The 13,835-nt window shown below is 52.2% G+C and overlaps 1 long non-coding RNA gene and 1 pseudogene across 1 annotated transcript in view; both read right to left on the bottom strand.

Moving 5' to 3' along the window:
* Positions 1-13,835, bottom strand: part of LOC149338079 (uncharacterized) — a 1,049,963-nt gene that overhangs the window by 1,000,437 nt on the left and 35,691 nt on the right. The gene's annotated exons all lie outside the window — the stretch shown is intronic.
* LOC149338080 (uncharacterized) lies at positions 8,712-12,498 on the bottom strand (annotated as a pseudogene).

Here is a 13,835-nt window from a genome sequence, read left to right as displayed (position 1 = left end):
TGGCCGCCGCTCAATGCATCGTTCAATTTAAAGCCGGAAAGGAAACATCGAGATAAGAGGTCAAGGTCATCTACAGTAATGTGGAAAAACTCAGACGCAGCTCTTCATGGCTGTGATCAGTCGAGATTAGTCCAGTCCCTCCTTGCGTCACGAACAAAAATGATAAGTACCCCTTTCCTGCGGCCTTGAGCGCGAACGTACGGGCAATACAATAATACGCGGTAACAGCATCCTCTGCCGCCGCAGCCTAGCCCCTGATTGCCCCCGGCTTGTGCTTGTCATACCTTAACAGCTATGCGCCACTCTCTTTGAACGAATCCACGGCCTCCCGAGAGCAGGACACCTTGGTGTCTCCCGCACTGATGCTCGGGTGTGGCGCTACTTCTTTTTACTTCGGTTATATCGTATCATCAAGAGGTACGTGATCGCTTGTAACCTGTGTCAACGTAGAAAGAGGCGCCCCTCATTGCCTGCCATTCTTTTTCAACCCACTGATGCTCAGCTCTAACCTCCTTGCTGTGTGGGCCTCGACCTTCTCGGCTTTTTTCCCGCATTCCTATCCGGCAACAAGTGAATCGCTGTCGCAACGAGCTATGCGACTCTGCGCGCTATTACACGTGACTTGCCGACGAGCTGCGATACAGATGTCGCGGATTTTCTTTTGCACAATGTCAGTCAGCAGCATGGCGCTCCGCACCAACTACTCACCGACAGCGGCAGTAGTTACCCTACGTAGTCGTTCACAACATCCTCCGCACATAATCCACGCAGCAGGTGCTCATCACAGCGTATCACCCTCAAACCAGTGGGCATACCCACCGCCTCAGCCGAACCTTGTCCGACATGATATATGCGTATGTCTCCCGAGACCACCGAGACTGGGACAGCGGTTTCTGTTATGTGAGCTTCGCATAAAATTCTTCTCGGGATGACACCACGAGCTATTCCCCGTACTACCTTTTGCTTGGCTGGCGCCGCACCTTTTCCTAGGACGCTTCTAAGGCCACCTTCTCTATTATCGAGTACCGTTTCTGTCAGTGACACCGTCGTTCAAACCAGCCAAAGCCAAATAGCTCGCCGTAGGCTCCAACGCACTCAAGCGTCTATCAAGTCTGTCTACGACCGCCGACAACGTGAAGTCAACTGCGGGCTTGATAACTCGTTCTTCTGTGGTCGATTTCGCGTCGCATCGGTCACTTCGAGAGAATTCTGTCCCGTTACATACCCCTTTGCGTTTGGAGCGCAGCGTGACTGACGTGAACTATGACATCTCTCTCCTCGAAAGCGACGTTGTCCATGTCCACTTTCATAAACCCTACCATGTACCTCACGCGTTCGCACCCTCACACCGGGACGGTGCTTCTCTCGTCACGGGTCGTTTAACGGCTTCTCGACAATGACGAAGAGGTGCGCTTTGTCACGTGACCCCGATGGATGAAGACAACCTCTCGCTCCGTCCGCTCGGCGCTGCTCCTAGCTATCCCCGCTGCTGGCTTGTGTATGTCTGCCTGTAAATGCCCTGCCCAGGTAAGTTGACTTTTGATTTTGGAAGGGATTATCTTTAAGTAGAGCAATCATAAAAGTTTTGGGTGGCCGTTTTTTCCATGAATGAGGCCGACAAGCCTACCAGTCATGAAATTGGGCTGGAAACAGCAGTCCACAGCATGAATCACTACATGATTTTTCGCGGTAGTTTTCGTTATGTTGACGCCAGCAGTCCAGATGCGTATTGACATTACTACTCGCCTACTAAAGAGGAATACCAGACTCATAGTGACGTCGCTTCATAGCACTGGTATTACTGTGAAAGACGACTTAGCTCAGCTGATTGTCAAATCAGGGAATTTTGCAAATCTAATTGTCTTCAACTTTACGCCTATGCCTGAATCTTCCTAGAAGGCACCTCCATAGACCAATGACAGAAATCATGTCGTTTTTCTTGCGTACGGATTTGTGTCTGTGCCCCTTCAAGTTGCCTGTCCTTGCCGATTCTGCGCGCTTACTGTCTCTTCATATTACAGCAATCATGCTGCTGTAATAGTTGGCTACACCATACTCAATTTTAACTTCCAACATTTTCGTTACCGTTCAAGTGTTCGACACAGAGGAAGGTGTGTGTCTACTCTACACATTGGACTTGAGGACATTTAGCAATATGTATTTCGTGACCTGAACCATAGAAACCTGTAGATTGATTTCCACCTCGTTGTTGTTCTCCTAGGGATTTCACTCTCGTGACTACTTTGTGCAGTCACCTGTGCTACAGTTCATATCAGCTTCGGCTGGCGGACTATTTCCGGTCCACAGGTGCCGGCTTGATGAGTTATTACTGTGGAAGTGACAGCTGGAGGGTCCCATATCCACAAATTGAGCAATGAAATGAGGCCCCCTGTAGGTCCATTATGCTTTGGACATGTCAGCCCTGTGGGACAAATGTGGGGCTTTCAACTATGACACCAGCTAGCCTCAATTAGGCTTCCCACATTCTCCCCCAATAGGTCCCACTTGGGACCGATTCAGGTAGCCCTTGTGGAGCTGCCCACATTCGTTCTTTGGGAGGTTAAACCCCGTAAACCATACCAAACTTCTTGATCTCAGTAGCCCGCTGAGCTCCCTCATCGGTCCTATTTTGGCGAGCTGCGGGTAGCTCCTAAGGGCGAATGTTAGCTTTTCACCTCAGTTAGCCTCTCCAAAACCGGTATGGGACAGATGCGGGTTCTGAGGGGCAAGGGGGGTCAATTTCTTTCGAAAAAGACCCACTACAAAACGTCCTCATTGTACCCTCAAGGCATAATATTGTCACGGACGCCGGTAGGACGTTCTATCCCTGACAGAACAGTACCTGGCATTGCCGCTCCCCTCTGGAAAGGCATCGCCTCGATGCCTGAAAGTGAGGGGGAGCCACGTGTGTGTGTTAACAGAATCCCAGGCACCGAACGTGGTGAGAGTTGTCCTAGCGGGCATGGTATGGCTTGAGTCTTGCGACGTGCACAATTTCGGATGTCGGCGGGCGTCTGGAAGAACGAACACTCCCTTGCGGGCGCACTTCATACGTAACGTCGCTGAGTTTGCGGAGGACCTCGTAGGGGCCGAATTAACGGCGCAAAAGCTTCTCGGAGCGACCGCGCAGACGGATGGGGCTCCAAACCCACACTTGATCGCCAGGCTGGAAAATGACTTCGCGGTGACGGAGGTTATAGCGGTGAGCATCGACTTCTTGCCGCACGCAGGTTCGTTGCCGAGCCAGCCGGCGGGCAGCCTCTGCATAGCGAATGAATGCATCAGCGTCGGCAACGGATGGGCGTGCAATATCGGGCAACAACGTCGTGTCCAACATAGTCACGACTTCACGACCGTGTACCAAACGAAATGGCGTGAACCCTGTCGTCTCTTGAAGGGCAGTATTGTAGGCAAACGTGACGTATGAAAGGATTTCGTCCCAGTTCTTATGGTCATCGTCGACGTACATAGAAATCATATCAGCGATAGTCTTATTGAGGCGCTCGGTTAGGCCGTTGGTTTGAGGATGGTAAGCTGTGGTCTTACGATGACTTGTGCCACTGAGCCGCATAACTTCCTGAATAAGCGTGGACGTGAACGCTGTGCCTCGGTCAGTTAAAACAACATAAGGGGCGCCATGGCGGAGGACTATGCTGATGATGAAAAAGTCAGCAATTTCAGCAGCAGTGCCGCGGGGAAGGGCTTTCGTCTCACAATACCGGGTGAGGTAGTCGGTGGCAACCACAATATACCGGTTACCCAATGATGACGTGGGAAATGGGCCCAGTAAGTCCATGCCGACTTTGTGGAAAGGAATTCTCGGCGGAGCAATGGGTTGGAGCAAGCCAGCCGGCTTGAAAGGTGGTTTCTTCCGACGTTGACACTCGCGGCAAGTGCGTACATAACGCTTGACAGCCGCAGAAAGCCTGGGCCAGTAATAACGGTGACGAACTCGTGCCATCGTTCGAGAAAATCTGAGGTGGCCGGAAGGAAGCTCGTCGTGGCATGCCTGCAAAACGTCAGTGCGGAGCGCCGTTGGAACCACGAGCAGGTAACCAGAGTCCGTCGGGCCGTAATTTCGTTTGTAGAGGACGCCATCTCGCAAGCAAAACGACGACAAGCCACGCACGAATAGACGAGGCGGTAACGAGGCGGTGCCCTCAAGATAATCGATGAGTGCCCGTAATTCCTTGTCGTCCCTCTGTTGTTGAGCGAGGGCGGACGTGGTCAGAGCACCAATAAAGAGAGGGTCATCTTCGAGGTCATCAGAGCTGGACGGGATAGGAGCACGGGACAAGCAGTCTGCATCGCTGTGTTTGTTTCCCGACTTGTAGACAACTGTTACATCAAATTCTTGCAAGCGAAGGCTCCAACGAGCTAGCCGGCTCGAGGGGTCTTTAAGATTCGCGAGCCAACACAGTGAGTGGTGGTCACTCACGACCCGAAACGGGCGACCATACAAGTAGGGCCGGAACTTCGTTATCGCCCACACAACAGCTAGGCACTCCTTTTCAGTGGTTGAGTAATTGGCCTCGGACCGAGACAGCGTGCGGCTGCCGTAAGCAATCACACGCTCAACACCATCTTGCCACTGGACGAGGACAGCACCGAGGCCAATGTTGCTGGCATCGGTGTGAAGTTCTGTATCCGCCTCCTCGTCGAAATGGGCAAGAATGGGCGTTGTTTGTAGGCGTTTGCGGAGCTTTTCGAAGGCGTCTTGCTGTTCCTGCGCCCAGACGAAAGGCTGATCGTCTTTTGTCAGCCGTGTGAGACGCTCAGCCAGCCTGGAGAAGTCTTGCGCGAAGCGTCTGTAATATGCGCAGAGGCCAAGAAACCGGCGCACAGCTCGCTTATCAGTGGGAGTCGGGAACGCAGCTACAGCGGCCGTCTTGTCGGGGTCGGGGCTGACACCCTCAGGTGTCACAACATGGCCCAAAAACTTCAGCCGTTGGTACGCGAAGTGGCATTTTTAGAGATAGACCGGCTGATCGGATGGCCGTCAATACTGCACTCAAGCGTTTGAGATGTTCTTCGTAGGTCGCAGCGAAAATAACCACATCATCAAGATAGACGAGACACGACTGCCATTTGAGGCCAACCAGGACAGTGTCCATCATTCTTTGAAAGGTGGCAGGAGCGGTACACAGGCCAAAGGGGAGCACCTTGAACTCATACAAGCCGTCGGGGGTTATGCACGCGGTCTTTTCACGGTCACGTTCATCGACTTCGGCCTGCCAGTACCCACTGCGTAGATCAAGAGAGGAAAAGTATCGGGCATGACGCAGGCGATCGAACGAGTCATCAATTCGGGGCAACGGATAAACGTCCTTTTTAGTAATCTTGTTGAGGCGACGATAGTCGACGCAGAATCGGAGAGTGCCATCCTTCTTGGCGACCAGCACAATGGGCGAAGCCCACGGGCTTGTTGACGGCTGGATAACCTCGTCGCGGAGCATTTCCTCAACCTGCCTCCGAATCACCTCCCGTTCTTTCGCAGACACTCGATAGGGGTGGTGTTGTATAGGCCTCTCGCCTTCATCCACTACAATGCGGTGTTTAGCGACCGATGTTTGCCGAACTTTAGAAGTGGTCGCAAAGCAGTCACGAAAAGAGTCGAGGATCATGTGGAGGCGGTGTTTCTGATCGGCGGTTAGGTCGGGGTTCACGTCAGTCATAACGGGGGCGTCAGACGTCGATGCATGGGTATCGTTGAGGGACAAGGCGCAGTGGGAGACTGAGTCACTAATTTCATCGAAATAGGCTATGGCGGTTGCCTGCGGCAAGTGGCGGTATTCGGCGCTAAAGTTCGTAACAAAAAGCTGCGTTCGCAGTCCGCGGAGGGAAGTAACACCCCGCGCAACGCAGACTTGTTGACTCAGCAGTAACGACAGGTTACCTTCCGCAACCCCGTGAGGAGTGCGTGGGTTGGAGCACTCCACCGTAATAAACAAACTGGAGCGTGGTGGTAGCGTGACATTGTCATCACACACGCGAAAAACAGGCCTGTCGGGCTCGCTGCTGTCGGCTATGGCACAATGAGGTGAGAACGTCCCGACAAGTTCGCGGAGGTTGATTATCGCACCGTGTTCCCGAAGAAAATCTAACCCGAGGATGAGGTCCTTCGAGCAATGAGCCAACACAGCGAAGCAGGCAGTGAAGGTGACACCACGAATCTCCATTCTAGCGGTGCAGACGCCAAGCGGTGTCACCAGATGGCCTCCAGCTGTCCGGATGTGCGTTCCAGGCCAAGGTGTCAGTACTTTCCTCAGGACAAGCGTCAGACCACGACTCATGACGGAGAAATCGCCGCCGGTATCTACGAGAGCAGTCACGCGGCGGCCATCAACGATGACCGGGATTTCAGCCGAAGCTTGGTCACCTTCAGAAAAACGCTGTGTGAGGGAGGTCGGACTAGGGGATCGTTCTCGCGGTCGGGTTGGGGCGTCAAGCGGAGGCGTCTCCGCTCCTCGAAAAGTCGTCGGACTTAAGGGTCGTTCAGATCGTCCAATTGAGGCGTCAAGCGAAGGCGTCTCTGGGCGTCGAAAGGTCGTCGCGGCGTGGGGTCGGAGGTCGGGTCGCATGCTAACGTCGGTGAGCGGAGGATGTTCGTCATTATGTCCGGTGGCGGCGGCCCTACCTCCGGAGGTCGCCGCCCTCAGTTTTCCCAGCGCGGGCTGGAGGACTGCCGGACGTAGGACTGGCGGGCTGGTGAAGAAATCCGTCGAGGCGACGGTGACCTGGACTGACGTTGGGCAGTGGGTGCAGGTGGGACGTTGGCCGCTAGGTACTGATCGATCTCGCGGGGTCGTTCACCATAGCGTGGCAGGGGTGCGTCGGGCGAAAAGCCGCGCAGGCCAATCCGGCGGTACGGGCAGTGACGACGGATGTGGCCTGCTTCGCCGCAGTGGAAGCACAGGGGCCTGTTGTTCGGCGTTCGCCACATGTTTGCCTTCGTGACGGGTGGGCGGTCGTCTGGCAGCGCTGTCGTATGCGGGAATCGGTAGGACGGCGCGGTAGGGGCAGGAGAGTAGAACGCCGGCGGTGGTGGCGCAGGACTTCGCAATGCCTCGCTGTATGTCATCACATAGGGCGCTGGCGGTTGCGGAGGTGGAGTGGGCTGCACCGTGCGGCGTATCTCGTCACGGACAGCCTCCGAGATGGCGGTGACACGAGGAGGCTGCTCCACAGAGCGAAGCTTCTGCAGCTCTTCGCGAACGATGCTCCTGATGAGCTCTCGGAGGGAGGTGTTCTCATCCCCGGGCCTCGGCATGTGGCACTCCACAGCAGTGATGTTTGACGGACGGCCGTAGTGCGCAAACCGCTGCTGCAGGGCGCGCTCCATGCCTGCCGCTTCCTTTGCAAAATCGGCGACTGTAGCCGGAGGATCACGCACGAGCCCAGCGAACAATTGCTCCTTCACGCCCCGCATCAAATGGCGCACCTTCTTGGCTTCAGACATCGAAGGATCAGCGCGGTTGAAAAGCCGGGTCATATCCTCCACGAACATCGCCACACTCTCGTTTGGCTGCTGCGCTCTCGATTGCAGGGCCAATTCAGCACGCTCCCTCCGTTCGTTGCTACTGAACGTATCCAGAAACTGGCGCCGGAAGTCTTGCCAGGTGTGGATGGCGGACTCGTGGTTTTCGAACCACGTCTTGGCGGCGTCCTGGAGGGCAAAGTAGACGTTCCGAAGCTTGCGGTCCTCGTCCCACATATTAAATTCAGAGACCCTGTCATACCCGTCCAACCAGTCCTCCACGTCTTCAAACTTGTCACCATGAAACGACGCGGGCGTACGAGGCGAATGAAGAAGCAGCGGTGGCGAACTCACAGTTTGCTGGAAGGTCTGGCTGGCCAGCGTAGAGGTCATCTTGCGGGATGGCGCGGTGAGGGGATTGTACTCGGGTGCTAAGCCTTTCAGGCGGCGGCTTGACTTGTGGACAGGTATCGTGTCCAGGGGGTGTGGCTGAGCACTGGAGGTTCCTGGGACCTCTTCGTACATAGATCGTACCAAGCACCTCCACCAAAAATGTCACGGACGCCTGTAGGACGTTCTATCCCTGACAGAACAGTACCTGGCGAGCACACTGGGCAGAGCGCAGCCGGCAGGCACTAGCACCGAGCAGAAGAGGACGAAGTCCGGCACGCGACAAAGGTCGAAGACAGACCGCACGGGGGCGCCGGTGGAGTGATGGCTAAACTAAGTGCGGCAATATGATGAAGCAATTTTTTCAATGTCAGCCTGGCCGAGAAATTCATTAAATTATCTTTGTAAACACGCCGTCAAATTGACTATGTGGGGTGCCCTGAATTTTGTACTGGCAGCTCACATTATTTTTGTGCGCAGCGCGGACAGCCCCTCTCTGCGTTCCGAACTATTATGATGTTTGGAGGGTGGTAGGTGGTCTAGTGCATCCTGGTAATTACGGGGTCATTCCTATGCATGGTCAGATTATTTTGCACAATTTATTTGATTGCGAGAGCCTAAACAATACAATTTGAAGTAATAGAGCTGTATCAGATCGTAAAGTAAGTAGGCACTCGACAGCATGACGGCCAGAACAAGAAGAGCGGATGTTTATTGATGGCCATCGTATTTATAGGTTTCCATAGCGCGGCGCACGCACTGCGCAAGGCACGTGCACCGTCATCAGGCTATCACACAAGCCTGATACATCCTTCCACCGTTAACACAAGATGAACGCAAATGTTCATGTTAATTGATTAAAAGCAGCATCATAATAAAGACGCTGTGGTGGTCGTATGGTGCGAGTCGACCTTCTGAGTGTGGTGGTCGTTCTGGTTTGATCCGGAAGGGGGACTGCAGCTGAGGGCGTGCCACCATGGGCTGGAAGTGGGCTGGAAGAGGGCTGCTGTGTTGTAGCAGTGTCAGTGCTGGAAAGCTGTGGTGTCGCGCTACCAATGCTGTCGGTGTCATCATCACTTGTTTCAGCATACTGCACGCCAGTGTGAAGCAGGTGTCTCCTGTTGCGTCAAAGAACACGACGATCTTCAGTCATGGCGTGGTATGACCACGGAGCAGCTTGTCCGACAATCTTTCCTTTCTGTGACCGATTTGTATCTCTTAGCCGCACCACGTCGCCTTTAGCAAGTTGTGGCAACGGCCGTCCTTCGCATGTCTGACGATGCTTCAACACATCAGTGGCCATTATTTTGCCGAAATCTGGAGTATTAGATCAGAGGCGCCTACCTTGAAGCCAGGGGATTGATCATCTGCCAGTGGTGTTGAGCGGTAGGCCAGGAGACCTATCTAGAAGTCGTCTCCTGCATCTCGTGTTTTCTTCATTATGCGCTTCACAACTTGGACACCTTTTTCTGCGAGACCGTTAGACTGCGCGTAGTAGGGACTGGACGTGACGTGTGCGAAGTCGAACTCCTTGGAGAAGACCGCGAACTCGGCTTGAGAATTGGGGTTCATGATCTGTGCAGAGTTCCACGGGAACGCCAAATCGAGCAAAAATAGCACTGAGAGTCGCAACAACGCTTCTTGCACTTGTGTCCGGAAGCCTCTCGACATCTGCGAAGTTTGAAAGAGTCATATACGGCAATGTAAGAATGTCCCCCAAAACAAAAGATGTCCGCTCCGACCCGGTACCATGCACACTGTGACACCAAGCGCATAAGCAAGGGCGCTTTGGCTTGTTTGTACGAAAACTTTCTGCACGTTGAACAGTTCTGAATCAGCTGAGTGATATCACTGTTGAGGCACGGCCAAAAAACGAGACGTCTGGCTCTTTCTTTGCATTTCTTTAAACCAAGGTGACCAGCATGAATTCTTTTTAGCATTTCCCGTCGCATGCTCTTCGGTATGACGGCTTTCGTACCCTTGAAGAGTATTCCGCTGGTAACGGACAGTTCAGATGAAAAAAAGGCTTCAGTTCACCTTGAATTTCTCGGTCTGCTGATAAGTCGGTGACGACAGTCTTCAAGTAGCAATCCCAAGCTGTTTCTTTCGCCAGTTCCTGTTGTGTTGTTTCCGTGACCATGCAGTTCAGGAGCGCTGAAGTGCGTGAACTTCTGCGTCTTCCGTAGCACCTGCATTGTCAACCTCGCCTTGTGGAGTCGCCCGTGACAGCATGTCCGCCAGTACGAGGTGCTTCCCGGGAACGTACTGCAGCACATATTCATACCTAAGAAGTCTTTAAAAAAATCTCTGTGATCGTGGGGGCATGCCACAAATTCCTTCAGAAGAAATCGATAAAAGTGGTTTGTGATCGGTCTCAATAAGAACCCTCTGTCCGTACACAAACTGGTGAAACTTCTCGCAGCCGAACAAAATTCCGAGGGCCTCTTTCTCAATTTGTGCGTAACGTTGTTCAGAAGGTGTTAGCACTCGGGACGCATAGGCAACTGGTCGCCAGGAACGACCGTGACAGTGCAAAAGTGCCGCCCCAACGCCTTCTTTGGATGCATCGCATGTTATTTTCGTTTCCTTTTTAGCGTCAAATATTGCTAATACGGGCTCTGTCGCGAGTACCTGAGTGACGCTTTTCCATTGTTTCTCGTGGCTTTCGGTCCACTCAAACTCGACTTGAGGATTGATAAGCGCCCGTAATAGCGCTGTTCTGTCAGACATGCGAGGCACGTATTTTCCAAAGTAATTGACTACTCCTAACAAGCGCTGAACAACGGCTTTGCTTTTCGGCGTTGGCATTTGATCCAAATTGCGTACTAGCTTCGGATTTGGGGAAATTTCGGTGTGTCCAATGACGTCACCCAGAAAATGAACCTCGGTTAAACCAAACTTGCATTTTTCGGCATTTAATGTCAGTCCCGCCTTTTCGGCGGCTTTTAACACAGCCACTAGCCGCTCGTCATGCTCTTGCCATGTAGCCCCCACACGAGAATGTCGTCGATACACACATGCACTCCTGGTAGCCCCTCAAGCATCTGACTGAGCGTTTTGTGAAAAACTTCCGGCGCAGATGCGATGCCAAACGGTAGACGCAAGTAACGATATCTGCCAAATGGAGGGGCAAATGTGCATATTTTTGATGTTCTCTCGTCGAGTGGTATCTGGTGAAATCCAGAATTTGCATCTAGACAGCTAAAGAAGCAGGCGCCGGTCAATTCAGCTTCTACATCTCCCCGCCTGGGAAGCTGGTAATGCTGCCTCTTTATATACTCATTAATCCTTCTGGGATCCATGCACACCCTAAGTCTGCCATCTTTCTTTTTGACCAAGACAAGAGGGCTTACCCAGTCGGACGGGTCGTCTTCTTTTTTGATGATGCCGGACGCCTCCATTCTATGAATTTCCGGCTGCTTCATGCAGCCTAAACCCTCGAAGACGTGCTTAAAGTCGTTAACTGCTCCGTATTCAGCAGCCGCATTGGCAGTGTCGACTTTCTGCCGCACCAGACCCAATGCTTCACTTGAGTCAAGCCCAAGTATGGCCTGACGACCACTTTTCACAACATAAAACTTCACCGTAGTGGCGGCGTTACCAACTTTTTGGACTGTTGTTCCAAAGTTTGTGATGACGCCTCGATTATAGCCTCGCAGTACAGAGCCTGTAGGGTTCAGTTCGGCAGTGTGTAGTTTGCGGTACACCGAAAATGGTATAATGCTTGCTTGTGATCCGGTATCGACCTTGAAGAGTGCTTCACGACCTGCGATCTCGGCTTTCACAGTCCAGTCCTTATTGTCGCTACTTGCGATGCCAACGTCAAGAACGTCGAACTTATCCTTCATATTGAATTCGCTGACTTCACTGACGACTGCCCTAGCCGGATAGCAAATTGCAAAATGGTGGAGCTTTCGGCAGGAGTTGCATCTTTTTCCATATGCCAGACACTGCCGTTGTTTGTGGCCTCGGTTGCACTTCTTGCAGCGATTCGTACTTCTGTCGAGTGCAGTCTTCTCTTCTGGCCCCATGCAGTGAAGGAATGGCGCTACACACCGAGAGACTGCGTCAATACTGTTTTCTGGCTTCTCACAGATTTGGTTTCTTCGTGCCACTGATTCCGCCACTCGGCACATTTCTTCAGCCTTTATCAACGTTAGGCCCTTCTCACGGAGCATTTTTTCACGCAACTTTGCATCGTTCGTCCCAAAGACGATCTGATCTGTGATTGTCGAATCGTTCAGACCTTCTAAGTTGCACTGCGTTGCTTGTTTCTTGAGGTCTCGGATATTTTTTTCAAACGGCTCTCTATCCTCTTGCTTCCTCGAGCGAAATACGTAACGGTCATGCACTTCATTGCTTACCTCAGCACAGTAGGCCTCAAACTTCGTGACCAGGGTGTCATACTCTTCTTTATCTTGCCCAGCCTGAAGCTTGAAAGTGTTGAAGACGTCCAGCGCTTCATCTCCGGCAACGCTTAAGAGGAGCGCTGCTTTTGCTGCACCGATTCTAGGATCCTCTTTAGACGTGGTCGCCTTGATGAACAGTTCCAGTTTCTGCTTAAGCCGCTTCCAGTTCTGAGACAAGTTTCCCGAGAGCTGCAAGGGTTCTGGGGGCTGCAGTAGGTCCATCGTCGACGTATCCAGCGCCGTTGCTAACTGCCCACTTCTGACACCATGTATCAGATCGTAAGGTAGGCACTCGACAGCATGACGGCCAGAACAAGAAGAACGAATGTTTATGGATGGCCATCGTATTTATAGGTTTCCATAGCGCGGCGCACGCACTGCGCATGGCACGTGCACCGTCATCAGGCTATCACACAAGCCTGATACACGAGCAAAGATATGGACAATTATGTTACGAATTACCAATAAGAGCAGTTGAAATATATTACAAATTATTCAATTACTCATTGTTCGCACTTATAAATAAGAGTAATTTATGAGTGCGCATTATAAAAAGATGTGGATTGATAAAAGCTTGCATAACAGGACAGTCACGTTAGAGGTGTTAAGTCACGCTGTACCAGACGTACGACCGCCTGGGGCACGGAATCGGACGCCTCATTTGAGCTTTCTGTGTTTTTTCTCGCATGGCGTCCGCACCTATGGTAATCAGCACCAAAGACACCTACAGAACCCCGATGTGGGCAGCTTATGGGCTCGCCCCCTTTCGAGTCCCACCCAGGGTGTCGAACCGGAACCGAACCTGAACCCGAAACCGGAACCGAACCCGAATTTTTGCCCTGAGCCGGAACCGAACCGAACCCATATTTTTTTTTGTGCCATCTTGGAGCTGAACCCGAACCGGAACGATTCAAAGGAACCGTTCCGAACCGGTTCGGGACTCGGTTCAGCCCCACTTTTTTGTTTTTCAGACAAAAAGAGATAGTCTAGCACGCAGGTTTCCCATCTGAAGCTGTCTGCGCTAGAAAGTGCGAAAATGGCAGCCAGTATATGCGACAACAAAATTGAATGAAGTCTGATGTCTGAGAAGAAGCCTAATTCACGCTTCTGTAATTTACTAGCACCACCCTACTGAAAAATCCGGTATGAATTTTAAACCGGAACCGCATACCGGGTTATTGTACAGGATTTGCGATACCGGATTACCGGAATATCCTGTATAAAACAGGACAGTCCTGTATAATACAGGACTCTCCTGTTTTGTACAGGATACTCCGGTAATCCGGTATCGCAAATCCTGTACAATAACCCGGTATGCGGTTCCGGTTTAAAATTCAAACCGGCATACAGAACAGTCCTGTATTCTACAGGCTAGGCACGTATTATGCAGGAGGGCCCTGTATCACAGAAAAAAGGCAGGAATAAAATGCTTCAAATATATCCCACTTGGACTAAATCTGCCCAAAAACTGGGGCCATAAGTGCACATGCCAAATGCTGCAATATACAGAGCCTCAGAAACTGGTAATCTGCGATTATCAGCGACTCGTATTGCAGTCG

This window comes from Amblyomma mixtum, chromosome 6 (assembly GCF_055824585.1).
Source record: "Amblyomma mixtum isolate Tamu chromosome 6, ASM5582458v1, whole genome shotgun sequence".
Taxonomy (NCBI): Eukaryota; Metazoa; Arthropoda; class Arachnida; order Ixodida; family Ixodidae; genus Amblyomma; species Amblyomma mixtum.
Note: the sequence above shows the minus strand (reverse complement) of the source record. Positions and strands in the feature narration are given on the sequence as shown.